The sequence below is a fragment of the Halichoerus grypus genome, chromosome 11, assembly GCF_964656455.1.
Source record: "Halichoerus grypus chromosome 11, mHalGry1.hap1.1, whole genome shotgun sequence".
Classification (NCBI taxonomy): domain Eukaryota; kingdom Metazoa; phylum Chordata; class Mammalia; order Carnivora; family Phocidae; genus Halichoerus; species Halichoerus grypus.
The window spans coordinates 68,861,643-68,882,277 of record NC_135722.1 but is presented as its reverse complement, the minus strand read 5'-3'; the positions used below and the strand labels follow the sequence as shown (position 1 = coordinate 68,882,277).

General features: G+C 39.4%; 1 non-coding gene across 1 annotated transcript; it reads right to left on the bottom strand.

Moving 5' to 3' along the window:
- Positions 1-4,799: 4,799 nt before the first annotated feature.
- Positions 4,800-4,906, bottom strand: LOC118529162 (U6 spliceosomal RNA). Its single transcript, XR_004913997.1, has one exon. It is a non-coding gene; the product is annotated as a U6 spliceosomal RNA (small nuclear RNA).
- Positions 4,907-20,635: the final 15,729 nt, after the last annotated feature.

Below are 20,635 nucleotides of genomic sequence, written 5' to 3'. Positions count from 1 at the left end.
GGCTGTAAGTGTCTTAGTATTATGATTTTTTCTTTGACTGTGTATCCATGGTTCTCAAGACCCATTTCTAAAATTTTGTTTCAGAAAGGGGATGAGAAACATACACTTAAAGGAACTTCTGGGCACTATTATACTGAGATGAGTCTGTCTATTGTTCATATCAGCATTTAGGCCAAGCAGTATATCTATATTTTCTTGGTTAAACAGAAGGATATATTATCATATCTTCTGGTCAAGAAAATACCACACCCATTGACATGCAAAGAAATGACTAAAATATGCATGGTAATATTTTGGTTTACACAATGGTTATGGTGCTGAGATGCTGTGGGTAGCTACTACTTTTTAATGGCATTGAATGGCAGCATTGAGGGGCACCTGGGTGGCTCAGTGGGATTAGTACCTGACTCTTGATTTCAGCTCAGGTCATGATCTCAGGGTCATGAGATAGAGCCTCTCATTGGGCTCCATGCTGAGCATGGAGTCTGCTTGGGATTCTCTCTTTCCCTCTGCCCCTCCTCACTCATGCTCTCTCTCTTTCTCCAAAAAAAAAAAAGAATGGCAGCACTGATATTCATAATATACCCACAGGAGCTTTATCTTTTGTAACAGATGATTTTGAGTGTGCTGTCCAGATATTATCTTGGCATTCACTCTTTCTATAAGCACCAAACCACTTATTATTATTAAAAGTGTTTGTGACCCATTTGCTGAGAGCATTCTGTGGTCTCTGGAGCACTTGACACATGAGGCAGGCAGGTGAGAAATTCCAGGAGTTAATGTCTCCAGGAGCAGCTCTCAACCAATGATAGCAGGAATTGGGGGATGAGTACCCTAGGTGCCTTGTCCCTCGGGAACATTTTGAGATATGCTTTATGAAGTCTCACAGAAGTCCCCAGTGGGGGGGTGCCTGGGTGGCTCAGTCGTTAAGCGCCTGCCTTTGGCTCAGGTCGTGATCCCAGGGTCCTGTGATAAGCCCCACATCGGGCTCCCTGCTCCGTGGGAAGCCTGCTTCTCCCTCTCCCTCTGTTGCTCCCCCTGCTTGTGTTCCCTCTCTCACTGTCTCTCTCACTGTCAAATAAATAAAAAAATAAAAAATCTTTAAAAAGAAAAAAAAAAGTCCCCAGTGGGAATAAGCCCCTGGTTCTCACAGGGGAAACCTTCCATCTGACTCATCCTGTACGGGCTTCCTTTTCTTTTTTCCTCACTTCCTCTACTGGTCCTTCCTGGGTTCACATCCCAAATAAATTACTTTCACTCAAATCCTTGTTTCAGGGTCTTATGGGGGAGCCCAAACCCAGCCTAAGTTAGCTGGGACAAAGATGGCCTAAGAAGCAGATTCTCAACACCAGCATCTTGAACTGAATCATTCAGCACCCAAGTGGTAGCAAGGACCCCCTTGCTGGTAAACAATGAGGTGGAACTAATCCCTAGCAAACTGTAGCACCATAATTACTAAGACTGTCATCAGGTGGATTGGGATAGAATATAGATGTAAAGAAAGTCTATTGCTCTTGTGTTCAAAAGACATGAGATTGTAGAGTCAGTTAACTTCCAGAAACTCTGTAGGAGGAAACCTTATAGGCTTGAGTCAGCTAACACTCATCTCAGGATGAGTGTTGTGTAAAAGCTTGAAGACCTCCAAACAACAATCAAAATGATCTTCCTTTCCTTCAGCTACAGGATAGAGAGGATGGCTGCTGAAAATCAGGCCTAAGATTTGATTTTAGGAGAAACAGACTTTTAAAGGAGACTGACTTCACAGAGCTAGCAAGTCTCCTCCACTAAAATCAGAATTCTTGCAGGAAAGGAGTCAGACACTGCAATATAGAAGGAGCTATTTGGATAGATGCTCTTAGGAGTCTTGACCCCAAAGATTCTTCTGAAACTGTGGTCCAGAAAAACAGGCCCTTACCCTTTCCTAGGGGAGAACAGCTACTTGCCACATCAATGCTCCACCTGAGTAGGATGTTTTATAAGGTGATGCTTTTCCTTCTCAAGTTCTGACCTCATTGCTTCTAGACAAATAACTAAGATCAAGTCTCAGTATGAACTGAGTAGAAAAGTATCAAAGTTGTGTACTGCAGGATGAAATGGATTATTAATCAAATGAACTACAGAGCCTGGCTAATAAGTACTGGTAGGAATCTGGAGAATGTTCCTGATTTGGCCTTGAGATGCAATCAGGGAGGACAGAATGTAGCACCAGATGATAGATAATCTATTTCTATGAGAGCACTCTTTAATGAGTTAATTTTTAACATTCTGGCAAGTGAACTTGGAGATGATCCCAGTGTGCTACTAGAATAGCTCTTTGAAGCTTGGAAACAATGTTGGCCTAGAATAAATGATGTAGAGATACCAGAACTACCTTGGCAAAGTATTAAAGGAGGGTTCCAAGGTCTGAGAGATGGGCATATTATAATGTATTTATTTTGTGATGTCAGAGAAACTACCAGCTGATTATGTTCCTCAGGAAAGCCCAAAGACACTCCCTTCATGAATACAATAAGAAGTGTCCCCACAAAGGGATACCAGCATCACTGAGAAGCTCCGTGGTGGCTCTTCTCTGTACCAGATTTGAGATTGTAAGTATGTTGCTGTGTTTCACTGGGAATGACACCAACATGGTTAAGATTCACTATGTGGTACTCCTTTGACATGATGTTAGTAGATTTAGTGCTGGATCCTGGAGAGCTAGCATCAAAGCTGTGAGTGGGAGTGAAGCCTCCTACTCTCACCTTAAATAACCAACGTAAGGGGCGCCTGGGTGGCTCAGTTGGTTAAGTGACTGCCTTCGGCTCAGGTCATGATCCTGGAGTCCCTGGATCGAGTCCCACATCAGGCTCCCTGCTCGGCAGGGAGTCTGCTTCTCCCTCTGACCCTCCCCCCTCTCATGTGCTCTCTCTCATTCTCTCTCTCTCAAACAAATAAATAAAATCTTTAAAAAAAAAAAAAAAAAAAATAACCAACGTAAGAAAGCGAGCTTTCCCTCATTACAACTCCAGGTTCTGCAGTGTCAGAGGTCTTGATAATTCTACCAGGAGACACTGTAAAGATTCAGCTAAATCTATAGCTTCAGCTGCTGCCTGATTATTTTTGCCTCCTCGTGCCTACAGGCTTGTTGTTGGAGAAGGTGTTACAACACAGGCAGGGTTAATTCATCCTGATTACCAAGAGGATAGGGTTGCTGCTAAATAATGAATGGGGAGGGATGAGCCTGGAAATCATGGGACTCATTGGGGTGCTTCTTGATGCTTCCATGCCTAGTGAGAACTGACAGCAATTGCAGTGATAACATCTTGATGAGGACATGTAACCAGGGACTCATACTCTCAGGAATAAAACTCTGAGTTATTGCCCCACACAGGACCCTAGCCTAGGAGTGGGTTGGTCAGGGGAATGGAAGTGGTAAAGGAGGGAAATGCTGAGTATCAATTATCATCTCAGGAATCCTAACTACAGCAGTGGAGATTGTAGCTTGTCCTACCAAGCCTTTGTTATAAGTTCTCTATTTCTCTCGTGCGCGTGGAATTATGACCAAACTTCCCTAAAAAATCAGTGAAAGGACGGACTGAACTTAACATGCGGCATAAGTGAATCTGAGATGCAAGGCATGGACTTGGTAGACAATAGAGAGGAAATGCCCATGTCCCCTCAGCACGTGGCTTCCAATTGTAATCCCCTGCAACTCTACCAGAGAGCATTCTCCGGATGCATGGGGTGTATTTGTCTTGCATGCTGGACAGACCAGAGTGCCACAGAGTTAGCACCTCCAGGAGCAGTCTCATCTGAGGCTGACAAACAGAGAGGTAAGTCCTTAAGAGTCCTCCCCTCCTCAGGTGAGATAAATCTGAGGCTTACTCTATGAGCTCTCAGAGGTCCCCACTGGGATTGAGGCAAAGTTTCACACAGCGGTGATTTGCTCATTATCACAACATTTTTGTTTTCCTTTCCTGTCCTGCTTCTCTACTCCTCTGCCAGTGCTTCCAAGGAGCATCTCCCAATTAAGAGATTCTCATTTTTAAAAACATTTTATTTATTTATTTATTTGAGAGAGAGAGAGTGCAAGCAGAGGGAGGGAGAGGGACAAGCAGACTCCACGCTGACCACAGAGACCAATGCGGGGCTGGATCTCACCTCCCTGAGATCATGACCTGAGCCGAAATCAAGAGTCGGTCACTTAACTGACTGAGCCACCCAGGTGCCCCAAGGGTTTTTCTTTTTTTTTTTTTTAAAGATTTTATTTATTTGCGAGAGAGAGAATGAGAGACAGAGAGCATGAGAGGGAGGAGGGTCAGAGGGAGAAGCAGACTCCCTGCTGAGCAGGGAGCCTGATGTGGGACTCGATCCCGGGACTCCAGGATCATGACCTGAGCCGAAGGCAGTCGCTTAACCAACTGAGCCACCCAGGCGCCCCAAGGGTTTTTCATTTTTGATTGAGTTTCAACTGCTAATAGTTCTTAAAACATCAGATCATCCCGGCAGAAATTTTCATTACCATGGAATCTCTCACTGTTTTTCTTTCTTAACATCCACTGAAATGTGGTGTCTAGAATATGCATGGTAAGATTAGAACTGCCTTCTAACCCTAATCCACCACAGAATATTGTTATTTACAGTCTTCGAAATGAGAATACATTGATTTGATTCCCTTACTCCCTCAACAAATATTTATTGAACAATGACTATATTCCCAGCACTCGGTTAGGCACTTCTCTGGAGATATAAATGACTAAGTTGTGGTCTCAGATCTTTTATTTTTATTTTTATTTTTTTCTGCAAGAGGATCCTATATTTAAAACATCTAATGCTTCACAATTTTGCGTGTCATTCCTGCACAGACACTGTGCTAATCTTCTCTGTATCGTTCCAATTTTAGTATATGGGCTGCCGAGGTGAGCACCATGTTCTCAGATCTTAAGGTAGGAACTCAGATATGTAAACAATTTACCACGTATCAAGAGAGAAGTCAAATGTCCAAACCCAGATATCTCTTCCAAAAACATAAGTTGTTTTTAAATGCAGGGACTGCAGCTCCAATTATGTTTAAGGAAATAGAATATATGTGTCTACTATTCTCTTCCTAAAACACCAGATTTAGCCATACTAGACTATTTTGTTCAGCTAGCGTTTCCTGCTGTTTACAATATTCTTTGCCTTTTTATGGCCTAGAAATCCTACCCATTCTTCAAGGATTGGCATAATGGCACAGCCTTGTAGCCTTGTAGGTCTCTATAAGTAATTCAAATCTCTTTCCACACTTGCTTAGCTCTTGACTATCATCACTCACATGCTGCATTATAGTGATATATATACTGTTATTTATAGAATACATACTATGGGACAGTCACTGATACGTGAGCTTTCCTTTATTATGTCATTTAATCCCCACGACATGGAATTACTCATCTCCTCATTTTATATATGTAGAAATTGAAGGACAGAGATACTGAGCCACTTGCCAAAACTCACACAGCTACAGACTGAAAAGGCAAGGATTCCAACCCCGGGAGCATAATCACAACGTCCCTGCTCTTAACTGTGACGCTAAGCTGTCTCCTCTTAGATTTCTGGAGGGGGCAATGTTCTGAATACTGAGCACAATAGTCAGCCCAGGAAATGCCAATAGAGCTTACCATATGCCAGACACTACTAAGCACCTCTCTTACGTACTGGGAGAGGTGATGTCCTCTTGTGATAATACATGAAAAACACTTAGCATAGCGCCTAAACCATATCACATAATTGATACATGTGGTTATTATGATACTATTCTGTCTGCTTAGTTATTTATTAAATCCAAGTAGTGGGAATAAAGCTGTCATATAAAAATGGCAGATATTTTTGGAAGTATCAAAATTAGGACAATAACAAATCTATAGAGATAGAAAGGAGATTTGTGGTTGCCCAAGCTTAAGGGGATTAGGTGTGACTGCTAAAGGGTATAGGTTTTCTCTTATGGGTGGTGGTAATGATCTAAAATTGACTGTGGTGGGGTGCCTGGGTGGCTCAGTCGTTAAGCGGCTGCCTTCGGCTCAGGTCATGATCCCAGGGTCCTAGGATCGAGCCCCGCATCGGGCTCCCTGCTCGGCAGGAAGCCTGCTTCTCCCTCTCCCACTCCTCCCATTGTGTTCCCTCTCTCGCTGTGTCTCTCTCTGTCAAATAAATAAAATCTTTAAAAAATAAAATTGATTGTGGTGATCTTCGCACAACATTATGAATTTATGAAAATCCATTGAATGGTATACTTTAAATGGGTGAAATGTATGATATGCAAATTAATAATAAAGTCGCTGTAAGAAAAAACTAGGGCCGTAGGAAAAAGCGGTGTGGGTTATCGTTTCCCCCACTGCATTATCTTGACCCTCCATGGAGAATTGTCTTGCTGTTAGTCCCCGGGGAAGGAATCTCACGAGGTGGCCTTTACCACTGCTGGCATCTGCCAGGGTAGTCTTCACTTCTGAATTCATGACTTGCTCTCTGATGCTAGAACTAGGGTTATACCTGGATTTGGATTCAGCTGATTCTGAGCTGTTGGGTATGAAAATATCCTTTGTTTTCTGGGCTCCCCAGGCACAGAATATTCCCCAATATTAGAAAGGAGTGTAAGAAATCCCAGCAAAAAAGTCAGAGGGGCTGATGGACTAAGCTTAGGTAACTCTCAAAGATGAGGACAAAATATGTCTGGGAAGTATATACACACCATCTCACTTGATCGGTCTGAAAATTTCTATTTCAACAAACCAACTTATTTTATTCAATTGTATTGATTTTTGGAATATCAATCCCCAGGCCCAGGCCTTAGTATATTCCTAAGTGCAATGTACTCCTTGAAACTGTAATTAATGGTAAACATAAGACTCTGGAATTCAAATTTCCAACTGGCCCAGATTATGCTTTCTATTAGAACAAAATGTTCTTACAAAAGGGCTTAAAGAAAGCTTATGAAAGTGTTTTTTTTTCTAAATGTGAAATATCAAAGCATTCTATTGCTTCTAATACAATACACTGTTTTCCGTTTTTTTCTTGGACTGCACTTTTAAAAAGTTACTTTACACCAGATGTATAACATCAGTCAATTTGTATTCCCTGAACTGAATCAAACAGCTATCAAGTGACTGCTATGAACAAGTTGCTGCAATTGGTGTGTTTAAGTAGATCCCATGTCAAAGTCTCTACTACAATGCATAGTGCTTACTCTATGTTAGTTTCTTTCCTTTCTCTGTGATAGTTGTTGTCATGGAAACATGAGGACTAAAAGTCATGGGCCCCTGCTCTTTTAGTTTTGCTATTTCCTTGGGGAGATGGGGATGGGTTAACAAGACAAGCAAAAGATATGGTTATGGATCAAAAAAAGGTTGTTTCTGTCTCTACTACATGACAGTCTTCATTTTTATTTTATTATTATAATAAATGTTAATAATTATGTATTGCTCAGGTCTTATATCTTTTCCAAACAAAATGCCATGTCATCACCATGATCTCCCTATGGGGGTGGCGGGTGATTTCACGATTTATGGATAAGAATATGGGATGACAGAGAACAATGGCCACATATATCAGATGATTCTGGATGGGATTTTTAGTCAATGTATCTGCCCTTTTGGCCACAGTGGGCCAATCAGAGTACCTCATTCTTCCTCACTAAAGTAACAGATCTAGGGGTGTGCTAGTGATTCAACTAAACCACTCAAAGTTCTCTCTTGAGCCTTCCCCTCCAAAGCTTTAAGAAAGGGGGCCATGGGAAATGGTCATAATTTTCTCACACCACAGGACGTGTGACAGTTAGGTGAGCACATGCCAATATGGATGAAGAGTCAAGAATGAGAGAAAGGAGAGCAGGAAGAAATGAAAACCTGATCTGAGTCCCTTAGCCCTGCTGTGCCTGAATCCTGGCTTAACCTTTAACTTGCATGATGCAATAAATTCCTCTTTGGTTTCTCTGTTCAGGGCAGATTGAGTTAATTTTCTGCCACTTGTAACTCAGACGCCCCCAACTAATATGGCCACATGGTCATTAAAAGTGGAGCTAGTGATGTTGTGCATCTTTTATGTGTCTGTTCGCCATCTGTATGTCCTCTTTAGAAAAATGTCCATTCAGGTCCTCTGCCGTTTTTTAATTTGGATTATTTGTGTGGTTTTTGTGAGTTCATTTGTATAAGTTCTTTATATATTTTGGATATCAACCCCTTTTGGATATAACATTTGCAAATATCTTTTCACATTCAGTAGGCTGCCTTTTTGTTTTGTTGATGGCTTCCTTCGCTGTGCAAAAGCTTTTTATTTTGATGTAGTCCCAATAGTTTAATTTTTCTTTTGTTTCCCAAAGGAAGCAAATCTAGAAAAATGTTTCTATGGCTGATGACAAAGAAACGACTGCCTATGTTTCCTTCTAGGAATTGTATGGTTTCAGGTCTCTAATTTAGGTCTTTAATCAATTTTGAGTTTATTTTTGGGTATGGTGTAAGAAAGTGGTCCAGTTTCATTCTTTTGCATGTAGCTGTCCAGTTTTCCCAACATCATTTGTTGAAGAGACTTTTTTCCATTGTATATTTTTGCTTCCTTTGTTGTGGATTCATTGACCATATAATCACGGATTTATTTCTGGACTCTCTATTCTATTTCAATGATCTATGTGTCTATTTTTGTGCCAGTAATATATTGTTTCGATTACTACAGCTTTGTAGTATATCTTGAAATCTGGGATTGTGATACCTCCAGCTTTGTTTTTCTTTCTTAAGATTGGTTTGGCTATTCATCAATAATTATCAGGGAAATGCAAATTAAAACCACAACAAGATGTCACTTTACACGTCTCAAAATGGCTAAAATAAAAAACACAAGAAACAACAAGTGTTGGCAAGGTCGTAGAGAACAAGGAATCCTCATGCACTATTGGTAGGAATGCAAACTGGCATAGCCACTATGGGAAGCAACATGGAATTTCCTCAAAAAATAAAAAAAAAAGAATTACCAATGGAGTGCAGTAATTCCACTACTGGGTATTTACCCAAAGAAAATGAAAGCACCAATTTAAAAAAGATATGTACTGTATGGTGACTAACATAACATAATAAGATAAAATAAAATTAAAAATATAAATAACAAAAATAACAAAAAAAATATGTGCACCTCTATGTTTATTGCAGCACTACAATAGCCAAATTATGGAAGCAACCCAACTGTCCATCAGTAGATGAATGGGTAGAAAAGATGCAGTGTGTATATATACACACACACCCACACACAATGGAATATATTCAGCCACAAAAAAGAATGAAATCTTGCCATTTGCAATGACAAGGATGGAATTAGTATAATGCTAAGTGAAATAAGTCAGAGAAAGACAAATACCATATGATCTTACTCGTATGTGGATTTAATAAACAAAATAAATGAACAAAGAAAAGAAAAGAGGAGACAAAGAAACAAACAAACCAGACTCTTAAATCCAGAGAACAAAGCAGTGGTTGCCAGAGTAGAGGTGGGTGGTGCGGGGGATGGTGAAATAGAAGACATTAAGAGTTTACTTATCATGATGAGCACTGAGAAATGTACAGAATTGTTAAATCATACTGTATACCTGCAACTAATATAACACTATATGTTAATTATATTTGAATAAAAAAGGGGGAGTTAAGACTTGTACCCAATGTGTCTGTGTACATGGTCCTCCTAGTCCACGTTCTTGACCATAATGTTTATTTACAATAACAGCTCCCACTTAAATGAAAGACCCTTATAGGCATTGGAAGCTTAACTTCAAATAGTCTTCTAGTAGGGAAATACGTAAAGACATAGTTGATGGAAGAACAGGTGCTTTATGCTAATAATAACTAAACAGTCGGTATCCCCAAAATAAATAGATAAATAGTGACAAGTTGTTTACAGAATAAAAATAAATCACATAAATACTTTTGGGGACTAGATGACGTTGTGAAATTACTGTAGAGGAAGTTCTAATAGATACATCATATCACATGTTGTATTTAAATTAACATTTAAAAATTAATATAAAATGCTTTAACCAGATGGTGTTTGCCTATAAAAATCAGGAGGTAATTATTCTTAAAAGGCCATAAAGTATGTTGCAGGAGTCTCTCTTTCAGAGAGAGAGGGAGAATATTGAGTGGGATCAAAGAAGGATGGAAAATAAAAGACTTGTGAAAACATAATGTGGGGTCATAGAATCTCCCAAAAGAAGCATAAGAAGGAATTTGATAAGTGCCTTAAATACTGATTAATTTTAACAGAAGTCATATTCAACTATAATCTTTGGTAAAAGAAACAAAGTGAGAGAACAAAACTTAAGCTACATTTAGAAATGCTTTATTTATTTATTATTTTTTTTAATTTTTTTAATTCTTTTTTATTTATTTGCAAGAGAGAGAATGAGAGAGAGCACGAGAGGGAGGAGGGTCAGAGGGAGAAGCAGACTCCCTGCCGAGCAGGGAGCCCGATGCGGGACTCGATCCCGGGACTCCAGGATCATGACCTGAGCCGAAGGCAGTCGCTTAACCAACTGAGCCACCCAGGTACCCGAGAAATGCTTTATTTAGACATAAGTACACAAAGATCTACGGTGAGGCTATGGGGGACACAGTCACTTGAATATGACAAGAGAAGGAATAATGCTCAATCACAGGTACTGAAAAATCCTCATAGTGAATTATTATTTAAAATACCATTAATTTGGTATTGACTTTGTGCCAGAGATGTGCATACGCTAATCTCCATAGCAACAGAGATATTTAGAGACTCCTAATCAGAGAGATATTTAGAGACTCTCCAAAGGTCACACAGTTAGCAAGTGATAGAGCCAGTCCTCAAACTCAAGACAAGCTTACTCAAAAGACTTTATTTTCAATATGCCTCCATGGGACCATATTTTATATGTCTATAGGTTTAGATGGCACTGATTTTTAAGATGTATATTTCGTGGATATATCAGTTAAGGTTCAGTAGAGAAACAGACAGGGAACATTTAACATAAGGAATTATTAACGAATAAAAGCAAATTAATTATGAAGAGAGTTAGAAGGCACTCTGCAGGAATAACAGGTGTAGGGAAAAGCTACCACTTCTGTGGCTGAAGGAGAGCATCCAAAGAAGGAAAACGCTTGGCAGAGCCTGCCCACTTCCCACCTCTTGCCCGAGGCTGACATCCAGACCTTGTTACAGAAGGTATTGCTGAGGTCCCTTGAATGGTGGAGGAATTCACTTGGGTGCCTCATGCCTTGGCTGATGAGCAGAAAACCACTTGCTGGGAAGTTGCTTGATGGTGAGCCGCTGAAAGTCACTGGAGGGTGTGCACCAGTAGGTCTCCATCATTGCCAGGGCCTCTGGCAAGAAACCTGTCGGCTGTTAGGAAGGTGACCTCTGGCAGCACCGGTTCCAGGAAAACAGTCCCCTCCTTCCTACAGTATTCCTCTAGCACCCTGCACTGGCAAAGCCATCACACTGTGCCTGCTGGCAAAGGAGAAATGTTTGTAGTGTCCAGCTGTAGAATCAAAATGGCAGGAAAGGAGGGTAGATTTGGAACACAGAGGCAATAAGCTGATACCTGGCCAAGTGTATTAATCAGGATAAGTCATGATAACTGTGGAAACAAATAACTACAAACCACTAATGACAGCATAATGAAGGATCACTTCTGTTTAAATTAAGCCATGATCTGGTCCCAGGTGACTCTACCATGCTACCCTTCTACAAGCAGAAATTCAACTATTTTGGCTTCTTCCCTTGTGTGTCTCCACCACTTTGGATTCCTCTGTTTCTGGATGTGCAATAGGGGAGAGAGAACATAAAGGATTGAGGAGCATACTCTAAAGCCAATCCTATAACATTTGCCCACAGTGAACTGACCAGAGCTTAGAACCTTCCACCGAGTTGTAAGAGTGGCTGGAAAATGTACTGCAGGAAAATGAAATGGACAGTGAACAGGTAGCCTTGTCTCTCTGCCACACTAGATTTCAAATGCTTGACCTGTCTGTTGTTACTGTTTAAGCCAGTTGTACCTCTGAGTCTTAAAAAACTCATCTTTAATATAAAAATAATAAATTTGCCTCAAAGTAATGTTGTGGGATTTAAAGAAATATTATATAAAGCACAAATAAAAGGACCAATACATAGACATTCAGTAAATATGAGATTCCTTAAATCAGTAATTTCCAAGATTGAAAGAGGGAATGGCATATGTGTTAAAAACTCAAAGTGGTGGTGACAGGAGGGAAAATATTCAATCTTTTAGTTTTATATTTGGAAAACTAAAGTACCTAATATATTTTGTGTAAAAGAGGGTGGGAAGAGAAGAGAGTGATGATTTAGTACTTATTAAAAGGGGCATGGTTGGGGCACCTGGGTGGCTCAGTCGGTTAAGCATTTGACTCTTGATCTCAGCTCAGGTCTTGATCTCAGGGTCATGAGTTCAAGCCCCATGTTGGGCTCCATGCTGGGCATGTAGCCTACTTAAGAGAAAACATGGGTTAAGGGAGGTTGAGAACTGCTGCTATAAATGCTTGTTAGGTATATACAGTAGTCCCTGCCTTATCGGCAGTTTCATTTACTCCCGGTATGCCCTGGTCTGGAAGCAGATGATCCTCCTTCTAACAGTGGGATCAATAGTAGCTAACACTGCTGCTTCACAATGCCTATGTCACTCGCTTTGCTTCATGTCATCACATGGGCATTTTATCATCTCACGTCATCACAAGAAGGGTGAGTACAGTACAATAAGAAATTTTGAGAGAAAGTGCATTCACATAACTTTATTACAGTATATTATAATTGTTTTATTTTATTGTTAGTTATTGTTGTTAATCTCTTACTTGCCTAATTTATAAATTAAACTTTGTCATAGGAATGTATGTATAGAAAAAACAGTATATATGGGTTTCTCATTTCAAGCATCCACTGTGGGTTTTGGAACCTGTTCTGGCAGATAAAGGGGAACTGCTGTAATCTATTTGAAACATTTAGAAGAGCCCCTAGAATCTTGAACTGAGTAAATGCTGTTATTATTCTGTTATGAATTAAAATTCACATTATCACAAGGCAAGACAATTATCACATATCCCTATGTGCCATGGGTTTTACTGTAGCAACCGTACATACATTTAGATTTAGAGAGATTAGACCCTACACTCTTTTTTTTTTAAAGATTTTATTTATTTATTTGACAGAGAGACACAGTGAAAGAGGGAACACAAGCAGGGGGAGTGGGAGAGGGAGAAACAGGGCGCCCGATGTGGGGCTCGATCCCAGGACCCCGGGATCATGACCTGAGCCGAAGGCAGACGCTTAACAACTGAGCCACCCAGGCGCCCCTAGACCCTACACTCTTGTTCTAAGAGAATGTCAAGCACTGTAAGTTTTGGAAGATGCTCATGTGGTATATTTTAAAATATGTTCTCATTCATGAAGCTCCCTTGAAAGGGAGCCCACTGTGTGTGTATGCAAGTATAGGTATGCACATGTGCACCCTCATACTGTGTTTTATTTATTTTTAAGATTTTATTTATTTATTTGACAGAGAGAGAGCAGGGGAAGTGGCAGGCAGAGGGAGAGGGAGAAGCAGGCTCCCTGCAGAGGAGATGGAGCCCGACGTGGGGCTTGATCCCAGGAGTCTGGGATCATGACCCAAGCCAAAGGCAGTCGCTTAACCGACTAAGCCACCCGGGCGCCCCTCATATTGTGTTTTAATTCGACTACACTCATACTTTGGATTAGTTTACTCTCCTCAGGAGATTCTAATTGATAACAATGGGATGTTAATATAGTTTAAGCAGAATTCCCACCTGGGTCCATTTTAAGTTCTCTTTCTCCCTCCTCCTTTTGATTTTGGAATGTCACACAAAGACTAAGACTCAAGAAGAGGTAATGGATTTTGTGAAAATTGAAAAACAAAAGAATATGAAAAGGAAAGGTATTTCCTTGAGCTCTAGAGCGTAAACATCACTGAATATTTAATAACAAACCAGGCTTGATTTTAATCCCAGAGTCTATTTTTCATAATTTTATTGCATTAAAAATATATTACATATAATCTGTTTGCATAAGAGAAAATCGCATTGACAAATTCTTATTCTATTGAGATTGTGTTTGATAATTTTATATCAGTTATAATTCTATTTGTGTTTTAATAATTATTAAAACAAATAGAAATTGTTCAAGAGCTTTATTTGAAATAAAACAAACATATAGAAAAGCATTTCCATTTTCATTGGTCCATTGTATGCTCAATTCAGAATAAAAATGATTTAGGATAGAATTAGCTTATCTAAAAAGAGTTTTTTTTAAGTTTTTATTTAAATTCCAATTAGTTAACACTGTGTTATGTTAGTTTCAGGTGTACAATATCCTGCTTCAACACTTCCATACATCAGCTGGGGCTCATCACAGCAAGTGCCCTCCTTAATCCCCATCACCTATTTCACCCATCCCCCCACCTAAATTCCCTCCAGTAACTATCAGTTTGTTTTCCATAGTTGAGTCTGTTTCTTGGTTTGTCTCTCTCTTTTTCCTTTGCTCATTTGTTTTGTTTCTTAAATTCCACATACGAGTGAAATCATATGGTAGTTGTCTTTCTCTGACTGACTTATTTTGCTTAGCATAATACTCTCTAGCTCCACCCTTGTTGTGGCAATGGCAAGCTTTCATTTCTTTTTATAGCTGAGTAATATTCCATTGTATATATACACCACACCTTCTTTATTTATTCATCAATCAGTGGACACTTGGGCTTTTTCCATAAGTGGTGATTATAGATATTGCTACTATAAACATTGGGGTGCATGTAATCCCTTTGAATTAGTATTTTTGTATTCTTTGGATAAATCCCTAGTAGTGTGATTGCTGGATCATTAGGTAGTTCTATTTTTACCTTTTTGAGAAACCTCCGTGTTATTTTCCACAGTGGCTGTACCAGTTTGCATTCCCACCAAAAGTGCAAGAGAGTTCCCCTTTCACCACATCCTCACCAACGTTTGTTGTTTCTTGTGTTGTTGATTTTAGACATAAAAGAATTGTTTTCTTAAAAATATTTTTAGTATTATGCCTATTAAGAAGACCAAAATGAAGATGGACTATTTTAAAATATTTCAACTCCTGTATTTATGTCTATGATCCATTTTTATTTAATTTTTGAGTGTTATATGAGGAAGAGGTCTAACTTCATTCTTTTGCACAATGACCATCTACCAGTTGGATACATTAATGGAGCTAATGGAGCAAACCCAAGCTCCAGTGACCCTCCATCCCTTCAGAGATGGAGAAGTCTCCTCTAAGTAGGAGGAGATAGTCTTCAGCACAGGGAGTAAAAGAGACTTCCTGGGCAAGGGGCGGAGGGTGAGAGAGAGAATCTCAAGCAGACTCTGTGCTTAAGTGCTCAATCTCACCACCCTGAGATCATGACCCGAGCCGAAACCAAGAGTCGGTTGTTTAATGGGCTGAGCCACCCAGGCACCCCTGGCCCAATTTTCAATTGTGTTGTTTGTATTCTGACTTTGGAGTTGTAAGAATTCTTTAAATATTCTGAACACAAGTCCTTTAACACTTTTATAGATTGCAAGTATTTTATAGATTGCAAGTATGTGGCTTGCATTTTCACATTATTTTTAGTGTTCTTAGAAAAGCAAAAGTTTTAAATTTAGTTGAAGAGTAATTTATTACTTTTTTCTTTTGTTTCATATATTTTGTGTTCTAAGGAATATTTGCATAATCCAAGTTCATAAAGATTTTCTTCTATGTCTACTCAAACTTAGCTTTAATTTTTAGATCTATGATCTATTTCAGGATGATTTTCAGATATGAGGCAAAAGTGGAGAGAAAGCAAAGTGAATTTGTGACAAAAAAAACTTTTGTGGGTGCCTGGGTGACTCAGTTGGTTAAAACATCTGCCTTCAACTCAAAACATGATCCCAGGATCCCGGGATCAAACCCTGTATTGGGCTCCCCGCTCGGCAGGGAGTCTGCTTTTCCCTCTGAGCCCCACCCTGCTCATGCTCTTGCACATGCTCTCTCTCTCTCAAACGAATAAAGAAAAAAATCTTAAAAAAACCACTTTTGCTACAATAGACAATTAAAACATTCTAAAAGGGGCGCCTGGGTGGCTCAGTCCATTAAGCGGCTGCCTTCGGCTCAGGTCATGATCCTGGGGTCTTGGGATCGAGCCCCACATCCGATTCCCTCTCCATCTGCCTGCCACTCTGCCTACTTGTGCTCTCTCTCTCTCTCTCTCTGTCAAATAAATAAATAAAATCTTTAAAACAAAATTCTACAATATGTAGTGCTGTACATAGGTGATGGAAACCCTGCTGTGCTGCCTGAGGAGATGGAAGGGGTCTGTTGGGGAAGGAGTGCAGTGGAATCCCTCTACCAGTGCCCTTACATACATGAATATTCATAGCAGTCTTATTTGTAATAGCCAGAACCTATAATCAACCTGGATGTCCTTTGGAGGAGTGTTTAACCAATCTGTGGTATGGCCATACCATGAAATACTATTCAGCAATGAGAACAAACTATTGAGACACACAACAACTTGGATGAATCTTCACGGAATATGCTGAGTGAAAAAATCAATCACAATAGATTATATACTGTATGATTTCAATTATATAACTTTCTTAAATGACAAAATTTTAAAAATGGAGGACAGGTTAGTGATTGCCAGGGGTTAGGGGGAAGGGGGGGTAGGAATGATTTTAAGAGGGCAAGAGTAGTGATCTTTGTGGTATTGGAACTGTTCAGTGTCTTAACTGGGATGATGGATACACAAACCTATACAGGTGATGAAATTGTATCGAATTTAACACACACACACACACACACACACACAAATAAAATGGGAATCTAAATGAGATTAATGAACCATATCTATGTTATTGTGCTGGTTGTGATATTATTCTATAGTTTTGCAAACTGTTACCATTGTTCGAAACTGAGCAAATTTTACAAGGGATCACTACATAATATATCTAACAATTGTATGTGAATCTATAATTATCTCAGTAAAAATGTCAATTAAAAAGTAAGAAAAATTGAGCCAAGGATTTTAACATGCTTTTATTTAACCAAAAATACACATATGTCATATAAAAATCCATGTAAAGATAGTTAACATCACTAGTTTTAGGAAAAGCTAATTAAAAGCCATGAATGTGTTAGAGAGGATATGGAGCAATTGGAGCTCTCATTTATTGCTGGCTGAAATGCAAAATGGTACAGCTACTTTGGAAAACAGTTCAGTAGATTTTTAAAATAAAAGTTAAACATAGAGCTGTCATATGAACCAGATATCTTACTGCTAAGTATTTACCCAAAATGAATGAAAACATATCTAGACAAAAAATTGTACATAAATGTTCATAGCATAGTATACCGAAATGTGAAATAATTCAATTATCTACTGATGAATTGATAAACAAAACATACTATATCTATAGGATGGAATACAATTAAGCGGTATAAAAAATGAATGAATTATTGATAAATGCATTAACTTGGATTGAAAAATCATTATGTTAAATGAAAAAAAGCCAGACACAAAAGACTGTAACAATTCTATTTATAAGACATTTTAGAAAATACAAAACTATATTGACTTAAATCAAATTAATGCTTACCAAAATTATGGAAAGAACCTAAATGTCCATCGACTCATGAATGGATAAAGAAGATGTGGTGTGTGTATATATATATAATATATATATACATATATATATATATACACACACATATATATATAAAAGAGAATATTACTCAGCCATCAAAAAGAATGAAATCTTGCCATTTGCAACATTGTGGATGAGCTAGAGTATATTATTACACTGAGCAAAATAAGTCAAAGAAAGATAAACACCATATGATTTCACTTATGTGGAATTTAAGAAATAAAACAGAAGAATATAGGGGAAGGGGAAAAAAAGAGGGAGGCAAACCATGAGACACTCAACTATAGAGAACAAACTGAGGGTTGCTGGAGGGGAGGTGCATGGGGGGGATGGGCTACATGGGTGATGAGTATTAAGAGGGCACTTGTGATCAGCACTGGGCATTATATGTAAGTGATGAATCACTAAATTCTACTCCTGAAACCAATATTACACTATATGTTAACTAACTAGAATTTAAATAAAAACTTAAACAAAAAATGCTAACTCATTCCAAGAAAAAAAATCAATGTAATAATGTAATAATGCACCATTAGAATAAAATAATGATATATTTTAATATTATCATATTGATAAAGACTAAGAAGGCAGTAGAGAAAAGATAAAATCCTGCTGAGATGAACTTGTACAAATGATTTGCTGCTTTACAGGATTACGTATGTATGCCTCTGTGTATACATATATAAAAGAATACTAAATGCCTACCTATCTGACAGGTATAAAAAAGAATATGATTTTATTTTATTTTTTTAAAAGATTTTATTTATTTATTTGACAGAGAGAGACACAGTGAGAGGAGGAACACAAGCAGGGGGAGTGGGAGAGGGAGATGCAGGCTTCCCGCTGAGCAGGGAGCCCGACGCAGGCCTCTATCCCAGGACCCCAGGATGATGACCCGAGCCGAAGGCAGACGCCTAATGACTGAGCCACCCAGGCGCCCCATGAATATGATTTTAAGGTGAAAAATAAAATATCAGGCAAAGGAGATGCACACTAAAACAGAAAAATAAAAAAAGATTAGTGGTTATCAGAGGCTAGGATTTACTGAAAAGAGACATGGGTACGTTGGGGTCATTGGAGATTTTTTTTTTTTTTTTTTAAAGATTTTATTTATTTTTCAACAGAGGGAGAGAGACAGCGAGAGAGGGAACACAAGCAGGGGGAGTGGGAGAGGGAGAAGCAGGCTTCCCGCCGAGCAGGGAGCCCGATGTGGGACTCGATTCCAGGACCCTGGGATCATGACCTGAGCTGAAGGCAGATGCTTAACGACTGAGCCACCCAGGCGCCCTGGAGATGTTTTATATTCGGATTATGGTAGTGGTTACATGACCATATATGTATTTGTCAAAAAGTATTGGGCTGTACACCCAAAATGAGTGAAATATATTTTATGTAAATTATACCTCAACTTAAAACATCTTAAGGAAAACCATGGGCAGATTTTCCTATAATTAAAATGGGGATTTCTGACCTATGTCTTATTGTCTCAGTTTGCTTTAAATCTCAAAATTAGAAGGAATCTTAGACATAGATACTGGGTCACCCTCTTATTTTCAACAGGATGAAATTGAGGTTTAGAGAAAAAGTCTTTCCCAAGTCTTCACAGTTGGTTAATAAGAAGCTTGGACTAGAAGCCACTCTCCTGAATTTCTAATGTGTGTTCTAAGGTTCTTCATTATACAGTAGTCTCCTCTGAGGATACTGACAATGCTTTATCAATCTTTTTTCTTGAATTCTCAGCTGCCCTTTCTACCTATAGTCACCCAGCTTGGGCCTTTTGTATATGGCACTTAGTGCTGTGTATATTGTTGATTTAATTTCAGAGCCTGAGAGAGGCTAGGAGAAGGGACACTACAAGGGAAAAAGGATAGAGCATTATCATTCATTATGCATCTAGTACCTCAGTTTTACTGCATACAGATGAAAAAAGGAAGGGTATCTTAACAGTTCCATTTTTAAAATTTCAATTTAATGCAATCAATTAATTTCAGATGTTTTGGATGTTACATATTTTAATTCTACAAATTGCATTTGATGGTCTTTTATAAGATCAATTTTTAGCTAACTTTTTAATCTCTTTGTCATCCCCCCCCACCTTAGTCCTATTAATCATAAAGTCCCCATTACCTAACCAGCAGCTGAATGACTTGGTCTGTTTTTGCTATCTGTTTTAATTTTCTATTTTTTTTTTTTTTTTTTTTGGTTATGCAGTCTCTACTTTGTTGGTCTTATTAATTTTTTAAAAAGTTTGATTGTCTGTTAAAAAATAGACTTTGGGGCACCTGGGTGGCTCAGTTGGTTAAGCATCTGCCTTCAGCTCAGGTCATGATCTAAGGTCCTGGGATGGAGCCCTATATTGGGGCTCCAAGCAGGGAGCCCGTTTATCCCTCTGCCCCTCCCCTGCTCATGCTCTCTCTCTCTCAAATAAACAAATAAAATCTTTAAAAAAAAATAGACTTGGGGGCGGAGCAAGATGGCGGAGGAGTAGGAGACCTGGATTTCATCTCCTCTCAGGAATTCAGCTGGATAGGGATCAAACCATTCTGAACACCTACAAACTCAACAGGAGATCGAAGAAAAGAATAGCAACAACTCTCTGAACAGAAAAGCGACCACTTTCTGGAAGGTAGGACGTGCGGAGAAGTGAATCTGAGGCGTTATTCGGGAGGATAGACAGTGGGGGAGGGGCCTCCGTCGGCCGCTTCTGGCAAGTGATAGAGCCACAGAGCACAAAATCGGAACTTTTAGAAGTCTGCTCTGCTGAGGGACGTCACTCTGGTGGCGAAGTGGGGGGTGGAACCCTCGCGGGACAGTGTGGTCTCAGGACCCTCGGGGTCACAGAAAGACCGGGGGTGCCTGAGTGCGGCAGAGCTCCCAGGTATTGGAGCAGGGAAGCCGGCTGCAGAGACAGAGCCCAGGCGCGGGCTCTCAGCTCGGGGTTGCCATAAACCGTGATCCGC